Source organism: Pyrus communis, chromosome 1, assembly GCF_963583255.1.
Source record: "Pyrus communis chromosome 1, drPyrComm1.1, whole genome shotgun sequence".
Taxonomy (NCBI): Eukaryota; Viridiplantae; Streptophyta; class Magnoliopsida; order Rosales; family Rosaceae; genus Pyrus; species Pyrus communis.
In genome coordinates this window covers 18,610,903-18,621,423 of record NC_084803.1, presented here as the reverse complement: position 1 = coordinate 18,621,423, position 10,521 = coordinate 18,610,903, and the positions used below count along the sequence as shown (strand labels likewise).

The following is a 10,521-nucleotide window of genomic DNA, read 5'->3' as shown; positions in this document are numbered from 1 at the left end:
ATAGTTAAAAGCAAAGAAGTTAGTGAAAACTTTTAAAAATTATAATAATTTTTTACTGTTGCATCAAATTTTAAAGATCCAGATCACTTGATCCCTGCGTATTGAAAGAAAAGGTTTGGAGACAATCTCTTTCCAGGAAAAAAAAAAAAAGTTTTGCGGTGGGTCACCCTCAAGTTCCTGAGGTTGTTGATTGATCACAACCGCTTGATATTGACTTGCCAAAACGTGATCAAACAAAGATGATTGGTAGCATTGACGACCTTTAAATTAATAATAATGATAATAATTGGGTGCGTTAAAGTGCATGGCATTGCCATGCACTTTGGCAAGACAGGCAAACAGAAACAGTTACTCTGTAAAGTTTGAGAAATTTTTAGTTGTGACGGAAACATGGATGGTACACCACCTATGTTTGTGCAAGTGGTGAAAATTTTTAATTTTTAAGTTATTAACCTTTTAACATACATAACCCACCATTCATAGAGAAACACATGATGTATCACTTAATGTGACGATCACACTAAAAAATCTCTTGTAAAATTCATCTAGTAGCTCTGGTAAACGTCTTCAACTTGCACATGTGCCAATTTCATACGAGAAATGTTTGGAAAATTAAATTGTAGATGAAATTTAAAATTAAATAATGTATTATTAATAAAAAAAATGAGCCTTTTTTTTTTTTTTTTTTAAAGTTTAAGTAACAATCAAATCATCAACTTTTATATCATTTAGTAAGGTTATTTTTATTAGCACCCCACATTGTTGAATACATCCCACATATAAATATAAAGTGATGCTATTTCCACCCCCAATGTCTTATATTCTCAACCACCTTTTAATGAATTTTTTAATTACAAATTTATCCGTTTGCAAAGAGACTGATAAGGACATTAATTATCTTGTTTTGCTTAATTTAAAAAAAAAAAAAAAGGTTGGACGTGGAAGATGATTTGTCTACCTCAAACCCTAACTCATATTTTCATCTCCTTTTATTCAGATAAAGTACAAAAATATCAATGGACTTAGAAGATGACTTTTTCATTGAAGATGAGGAAGATGACGCTTTTACGGAAGTGGTAGAAGATTATGTTTACATTGATGTTTCCATTGAAAAGGTAGAAGAATAATTTGTGTGTGGGTCATTTGAATTTGTCCATCGTCTTTTTTAATTTGTCGTTGTCGAATTCTTTTGAATTTGGATACCTCTGTCGTTTTTATTTGAATTTGCAGACTTTAGTGGTTTTCATTTACATATTATTATTTTATATTTTTTAAGAGACAATTTTATAATTTCATATATATATATATGTATATATTAAAGGTTATTTTGAGAATAATAGTGGGTGGAGAAATAACATTTTAATTTTTTAATTTTTTAAGGTGTGTGGGATTATAACATGGGTGGCAAAATAAGACAATAGGGTGGGTCTAGTAGCTCTCTAAATATATTATTAAATGACATATAGTTTTATATGAAATGACTATCCAGCCCACGAAAACCAAATTAGTTGAAGTAAAACAATCAAATTAATTGAGCCAATAAATTTCAAGAAATAAGCTGCTAGAAGCTCATCGAATTCGAGTGGTTTAGTAGGCGGAGCATTTCTCTCATCCAACTGCCTGCGGTGGAGCAAACATGAAGTTTAACATTGCGAATCCCATCACTGGGTGCCAGAAGAAGTTGGAGATCGACGACGACTCCAAACTATGTGCATTATGGGACAAGAGGATCTCTTAAGAAGTCAATGGTGATGCATTAGGCGATGATGTTAGGAGGTATGTCAAAACCTACTGCATAACATTCACAAAAATAAATAAATAAATAAATAAATAAATTTCAGCTTTAAAAAGTAATACTTTCACAATAATTCGAATTAAAACCAATGCAGGAGTGCCCTTCAGTTAAAGCTGCTGAAATGTCTGCAGAAAAGGAACGTTTGATGTTTGCTTTTAATTTGAGTCATAGAGATATTATTCTTGAGCTCGACGCGAAAGGAGCGGTGGTGGCTGATATTACGTCTATGGATGATTGTCTGGGTCTAGAAGGTTGTATCATGGAGAATATACAAATGTTGGGAAAAAGTTTCGAATGTTTTTTTGTCAATGACAAAGTAGAGCTTGTTGTGGCTCATGAACTAGCTCAGTATGCAGTTCGTGTTGATGATTTTAAATCTAGGATTGAAGAGGAATCTAGTTGGCTCTCTCCTCTCGTACTGTCTGTTGATCCCTCATGTTAATGAAAGTCATATTTTCATAAAAAATGAAATAAAAAATCTATAAACATAACTAAATGTGCAGAAAATTGATGGAAGACTAAACCCTCGAGTGGACAAAACTCAATGTGCAAAAAATTGAATAGAGAATATAAAAAGAAATCTTAAATTTCACAAAGAGTGTCGGTGTAAGGCTAGTATTGGAAAATATGTGATGTGAATTAAGATAATTTTAATCAAACAAGTAAACCTATAGTGACCTATACGACTTATCCATATCTCATCAATCATGGCTAGCATATAAGTCGGAGTCACCTATAGTGACCTGTACGACTTATCCATATCTCATCAATCATGGCTAGCATATAAGTCGGTGACGGCTAGTATTGGAAAATATGTGATGTGAATTAAGATAATTTTAATCAAACAAGTAAACCTATAGTGACCTATACGACTTATCCATATCTCATCAATCATGGCTAGCATATAAGTCGGAGTCACCTATAGTGACCTGTACGACTTATCCATATCTCATCAATTATGGCTAGCATATGAGTCGGAGTCACCTCTTGTGACCTGTACGACTTATCCATATCTCATCAATTATGACTAGCATATAAGTTGGAGTCATTTATAGTGACTTGTACGACTTATCCATATCTCATCAATCATGGCTAGCATATAAGTCAGAGTCACCTCTTGTGACCTGTACGACTTGTGACCTGTACGACTTAACCATATCTCATCAATCCTGCTAGCCAATAACTCAATAACATGCTAGCCAATAGCTCAATAAGTATACCTACACAAGAGTCGGAACCACCTAAAGTGGTTTGTACGACAAGACTGGGTGTAAATAAATACGCTCAAGTGCTACGATCACGTGAAGACTGTGCGAATAATTGCGGGTCACCTACGAGTCGGAACCACCTAAAGTGGTCTCAACACAATCATACTCACTACCATCACTATCATCAACATGTACTCACCTGAAGCTTACCTGGGCGTCCGCAGCGTCATTTAGCACTTCAAAGCATTCACAATAGTTAGGTTTAGGTAATATCCATATGAATATGCCATGATGCAATCTAAACCCAAACATTTCATGATATTCCCAGAATATATAATACGGCATAACATGTACGATCAATAACACCCTACTCCCAAACTATTTACTTTTGAGAGTAATCATCAGTGATAAGCCCAATTAGACACTAGTTAAATTAACTATCATTACTTACCTTTCCTTACTTCAATTTCTTGATTCTTCACACATTGATTTATGATCAACATTTAATCACCAAATCATAAAGCTAAAACTCACACTTCCCACCAATGTCCCTCACATTGCTCAATTCACTAAACAAGGCTATTGTCTCAATTATTTAATCTCATTTATTATATGGCTGCATTTAACGTCTTGTTAGACTGCCTACGTACCCTAAATAGGGATCAAGCCATTCGTAGTTCGCAATGATTAATTGTAGGTAACAAGCATAGATCACTTTAGAAGTGTGTATGGAACTATCAATTATATGCCTATGAAAGAAAAAGACCCACTCACCTGGAGTCCACGCTATGATTATCTTGTACACACATCGAGACATCACAATCTATTGTCGCCTGCCACAAAATCCAAAAGTGGACGGAAGATGGTCAATTTTGCCCACGAAGTTGGCGGGTGCCTAAAGCTTCCCGATGTCGATTCATCGTCTATGGTGGTCCAACAGGGTCAAGGTTGGTTGGGTTTTGCTCCTGGGAGGATAGGCTACAAAGCCCAAGTGGTGGCATCGGCCATTGCTTTGCTGATTTGCCGGAAAATCAAAGAGGGTGCTCGGAGCACCGTGAGAACCATCAACTTTCGTGGCCTCAAACCGCCACATACCGTGGTTAATCAAGGTGGTTCTTGGGTGGGTTTTGTAGAGGGGAATGAGAGCTTCAAGATGGTGGTGGTGGTGTCGAAAAAATCTACCGGAGTTGGCCGGAATCGGCCTTGGAAAATGGGTGGTCGCGAGTGGAAAAACCCACGGGAAAGTTGGGAGCTTTTTGGTTTTTTTTTTGTTTTCTTCTTTCTTTCTTATTTCTCATTGGTCCTCCATCCCTTTTAATTTGATTGGTCCCTTTTTCTCTTTACTTAAGGCTGATTAGTTAGTCTTCCCACAAGGTGGGAGTTCAAATAATTTAACTACCTTTAAATAACCAACTTCAAACGTCCGTAATTATACCGTTATAATTCGGACTTGCAAACGGCTTTCGCCTATGCGTTCGTAGTGGAAAGTACTATGAGGATATGCTAAAAGAATAAGTCATACGTCACTCTAACCGATGATCAACGGAAGTCAAAGTCCTTGCCTCTAGGGCATTTTCGTAAATTCACGCTTCTAAAATTAATACAAGCGTAAAATTTGGGACGTGTTGTCACATGTACCCTCTTACATTGACAAGGAGTGTTTTTAAATATATGATATGGATTACAGATTTTTATTTTTTATTAACAAAGGCAAAACCCCAAGTCCAAAACAAAAGAGGAAAAAAAAAAAAAAAACTACGTCAAAACAACTCAGAGCCTAGCAGCCCCAATAGTAACATGGAAAATAACGTTGGCACACAAATTTGATAAACAATAGTATAGTTTACAATAAATTCATTTAAATTACGAGGAGGGAGAACTTTGAGGTTAAAAATGAATGATTTTAACCAACTGAGTTACAAGTTACTTGCGAGAACGGATGATTATTAAAGAAACGCAACCCTATATATTAGGGAAATTTTATATATTGACTGTATAGTATATAAAGAAAAATTGGTTTCACACACAATATTATCTCAAATTTTTTTTTTGAACATTATACTACATATATCTTACATGAAAATCAATAATGATAGTAGCAAATGATGGATGACTAGTTGGTTAGCATATCTTCTTCAATTCACTGCGTTCTGAGTTTAAATTCTTTTTTTAGTATAACTTTATTATGGGTTTGAATTGTTATGATTCGTGAGAAACCAATTACCCTCCCTATAAAATGACAATGATATAGCACCAAATGTTCAAAATTATAATAGCCGAGAACCAGATCATGAACCAAAAGGTGCTAGATTTGAAAATTATCTAATTTAGTCGGCTAACTGGTTTAAAATAATTGGAAAGGATGAGTTTTTATTCCATGGATCAATTCATTTTGCGTTTTTATTTGACAGGATAGAATTATATTAAGAATCTAAGTTGATTGATTGAAACGTCGTATGTCATGATGGTGCGGTGTCGTTTTACACGAGTATGAATTATGAATTTATATTTATTTGATAGAGCAGGTGCACCTGATCTGGTATATGCTCCAGTTTATACATTTCTTGGAATTGCATGACCAGACTGAGTTTATATATGGGTTTGGCAGGCAGAGGCATATTTTATGAACCGTATAGCCCAAGAAACCTCTACAAGGAACGGTAGAGGGGTTGGTCCCTTCAAAGCTTGGAGCTCATTTGGTAGGCTGGTTACGACATCTTGTTTTCATTTAGAGTGGATTTTAACCCAACCCATGTTTGATGAGCTAAATTGTGTCACGGACCGGATTTGGAGTGTGGGATTTGAGTCCGTAATAGGACGCGATTTGAGTTCATAGCACGACCATGGGTTACGAAGCCGGTCACCTCCGCCAATTCGTTTCGCAGGACGTTATCTCATCTCCTTTCTTCTGGTGAATCGGAGATTTGGTTTTTCCGGTGTGGTCGCGTGTTATGAGCAGTTTGAGGGGTTCGCGAACGCTATTTCGGGTCTCGAGCGGCGTCGTCGCGAGTTGATTACTGGGTCTGGGTAGGTCGCTGGGTTGTTGCAGAGAGAAAGACCAGCCTTTGTGCCTCTTCCTTGTTTTTATCTTTTTATTTTTTTTTATTTGGGTTCGTTAATTTATTTTTCTTGTTTTTTTTGATAAGATTTATTATTTCAATTAGTTTTTTTTTATTTTTTAAGTTTTGTCTTATATTGAAAGTTTTCTGGAAAAAAAAAAATTGAAAGTTTATTTACTTCTTAAATAATAACCATAGCCAGTCTAGTCTTGTTGGCTTAGAGAGTATCAAACAACTGACCTAAATCCAGTCAAGTCCCACCCCATCCAGTCCAATACTACAACTTATATTCATGCCAATCCATGTCAGTCCACCAAACGTGAGGTGTATTACCAATTTATCACAGTAGAATTATTACTTGTAGCATCACTCTAGGAGTAGCAGAGGCTTATATATGTAAATTATAATTTTGATGTTCATCATAATTTAACATAAAATTTTGGTTTATATGATAATTTAACTTGATACCCATTTCTCGATATTCATCCGTTCAAAAATGATTCAGTACTTTTAGATTTTGAATTCTCATTTGAATTGGATCATCATTTCTATACAACCACAACAATCAAAGACAGCTAAAATGATGACTAGAAATCAAATCTCAATTGCTAAACTAATCAAAATTAAATATCGACGACATATTGAAAGAGCTTATCATTTTGGCAAATTGAGGTTTTAAAAATAATTATTTTGACTAATTTCCCCGAAAAAATATTTTCAAGGTCCTCAACTGATTAAAAGTAGTATTGACAAATATTTTCAAACAAGCAATTGGCTTCATTTCAAAGAATTGAAGGAGAAACACCAAGTTTTGTCAATTCTTAAATTTAATTATATAGTTTTAGAGAATGCAATCTTATCTCTTTCCTAAACCTCAAGAATAGAATTTCAACTACTATTTGTGACAAGGGGATAATCTATACTAAACTATTTGTGATAGTGCAAGAAGGCGAACGCCGACTTGAATTTTAAGAAAAAAAAAAAACAAGGTAACCACTTTTTTCAAACCTTCTAGATCTTTCTTTTAGTCTGCGTTTCATTTGTAGCATATGTCCATTTGATTTTATGATCCAATTTTTTTCATTTCTCAGAAAATGGCGGACTTTTGCAAAATGCCAGAAGAAACGGTGCTGCATATCTTCTCATGGCTTCCTCCGAAATCTCTATTGCGATTCAGATGTGTTCGTAAATTGTGCTACAAATTCATCAGTAACCCTAGCTTTGTGGATGTGCACCTCTCCAAATCCATAGGCACACAAATTTTCATACACAACATGCATGCATCCTTTTCAAGCGTTGCATCCTCAACGACACCAACGATGACTTGAAGAAATTTTTGTTGTCACTTGACTCACTTTTGTATCTTTGCAGTGACAACAATAGTGATTCAAGATCTCAACCTCAACTTCTTTAAGGCTACAACATATTGCAGTCCACAGGTGTATGGAATTTGGCTACGATCGAAAAGCTAAAGACTACAAAGTTGTTAGAATCGTAATGCATTTCTGAGTGTTTTTGGATATTTTTTCACCCTCTCACGGCAGAGGTGTATACTGTATACTATGAGTTCGAACTCCAGGAGAGAGATCAAAGTTGATATGCCTAGTACTGTGGTTTGGTCTCCTTCTTCCCAAATGTATTTCAAGGGTTTTTACAATTGGTTTGCCCCAGAGCTAGACAAACAAACCCTAGATGAAAACAAGAAAGCCATCCTTTCGTTTGACATGGATGACGAATTATTTTATGACATATTCGTGGCAAATAATTTACAAGATAGAAAAGAATGTTACGGAAGCCTTACAAAATGAGGAATGAATCTGCTTCTTATGGTTGCCACAGTTGAACGTGTAGTTTCCGACAATTTTGATACCAAAATTCTTAAAGAACATATTCGTGGTGTGCGTTTAGAACATTTTCAAGCTTTTGTTTATATGTATATATAGTCTTATTTCAGTGAAATGAGAGAAAAGACTAATAGTAGAGCTAATTCTGGTAAATAGCAGTATAACTATTTCTCATATCCTTCATATCAAAATGACTAGACAACAGCTTCTTGGTTTCATTCAATAATTAACACTGGTACTAGCTAACAAAATGTCATCCACATACGAAACAAGAAAAATGAAGTTGAATGCAATTGTCAATTTTATTTTCTGCAAAACCAAAAGCTATTACAACTTGATCAAATTTCTTGTACCACTGTCTCCAAGCTTGTTTCAAACCATAAATCGATTTGTTCAACTTATAGACCCAATTTTCCTTTCTCCCTTTCAATGAATCCAAGTGGTTGTTTCATGTAAATGTTCTCTTCCAATTCTCCATTAAGAAATGCAATTTTTACATCCATCTGATGTAATTCAAGATTGAAATGTGCAGTGAGTGTCATAATAACTCTAAAATAGTGTTTGATAGATACTGCAGTTAATGTTTCATTATAATCCACTCCTTCTCTCTGATTGAATTCTTTTATCACCAACCTTGCCTTAAACCTTTCAACATTTCCTTGTGAATCACGTTTTGTCTTGAAAATCCATTTGCAACCTTTGGATTTCAAGTTTTCTGCATCTGCAACTAAAGTTCAAATTGTGTTTTTGTGCATTGAAACCAGTTCTTCTTCCATTGCAACTTTCTATAAACTAAAATTAGTACTTTCCATAGCCTCTTTAAAACTTGTAGGATCATTTTCATCACCAATATCATATTCTATTTCCTGCAAATAAACCATGTAAATCTTGTGGATTTTCTCACAACCTGTGAAGGCTCAGGCATACTTGGTAATTGCTGATCATGACGTGTTGCTTGAGAGGGCAATATACTGTCTTGAATTATAGTTGGTGGTGCTGGACAGTGCAGGTTCTTGCAAGTTGGTACAAGCTCCCACATTTCCACTTATATGTTGTGCATTAATTGTTGTAGTTGAAATTGAACTTGGTCCAATTTGTGCAGGAGTCAATGGTAACAAAATGGACTGATTCATCTCAGAAGCATTCCCAATTTCTGATGCATCTTCATTTCTCTCCTCAAAAACATAGGATATGTTACTTGATACAGAAGTTTCCTCATAATTTTCAATGTATGGCATTGTGACTTTCTGCAATTCTGGTATAATGACGAGGACAATAAAATCGAAAACCTTTTGACTCTTGTGAATATCCAACAAAGTAACAACTGGTTGTTTTCAAATCCAATTTCCTTTCATTTGGATTGTAGAGTCGGGCTTCACATTGATACCCGCATGTATGAAAGTGCGACAAGCTTGGGTTTCTACCCGTCCAAGCTTCAATAGGAGTGACCTTAACAACTTTTGTAGGCACTTGATTCAATATATAATTTGCAGTTTTAATGGCTTCTCCCCATAAGAACTCAGGCAAGTGGGAGTGTGACATCATACTCCTCACCATACTTTTGAGGGTTCTATTTCTCCTCTCAGAAACAACATTATGAGATGGTGTCCCTAGGGTTGTGTATTGATCAGCTGCAATCCCATTTTGCTAGAGGTATAAGGCAAATGGTCCTTCTAATTGTTTTTCAACCTCAACTTTGAAAATTTTAAAACAATTTAAAACTTGAGATTTTTCAGAAATCAAATACACATAAGTGTATCTTGAGAAATCATCAATGAAGAGGATAAAATGTGAGTTTCCACAGATGGTTCTAGTTGGAAATTGACAACATACATCAGTGTGAATGATCTCTAAGAGATCATTAATTACTTCTTGTGGCTTGAGTTTTGCTACTAAGATTGGTAGTCTTGCCTTTATAGCAGTCTGTACATTCCTCAAAACAATATGGTGAGTTATATTTGATGAAAGATATAATGAACGCATAAAGTGATGATGTGATGTGAAATTATGTGGCTAAAGCTTTGATATTATTCTCATATTTTCTAGCGTGTGTAAAACGACATTGCTTAACTGGCATATATATTACATGTTCTACTCACTAAGCAACAGTGGTTGTTGCTCACCGCTCACCCTTTTATTTACAGATGAGTTATTTGACAAAATAGGTGTTAGACGAGTTGAAATTGTGTTAGACGAAAGATTTAAGGGTTTTATATATATTTTTTTGTACAACTGTAAGGTTTTTCGGATTAGTGGAATAAACAGAAGTTTGTTTTTCATTTTATTTTGCTATATTCCTCATGTATATACTTACTTAGCCATTAAAGTAACAAGCTATTTATGTATATTTATCTTACTGAAGTTTCAGTACACGTTGTTGACTCACCATATTGGCTTAGCATAGGTGTTAGTAGGAGTGGTACGGTAGAGCTGTCTATAGGTGGTGGCATTCTTACTATCTAAGATTTCATTTGTTTTAGCTTGAGGTGGCAAGTATGTGAATAGGTGTCCTATGCATATAGTTCAAACTAATTGTGGCACACGCAGAAGCAAGAGACGTGTGTGATTCATGTTTTTAGAAGCAAGACCTGTCAACATAAGGAAAAAAGTTATCC

At 35.1% G+C, this 10,521-nt stretch overlaps 1 pseudogene; it reads left to right on the top strand.

The window, feature by feature from the left end:
- The first annotated feature begins 3,865 nt into the window (after window positions 1-3,865).
- Window positions 3,866-8,024, top strand: LOC137717656 (uncharacterized; annotated as a pseudogene).
- The last annotated feature ends 2,497 nt before the right edge of the window (window positions 8,025-10,521 follow it).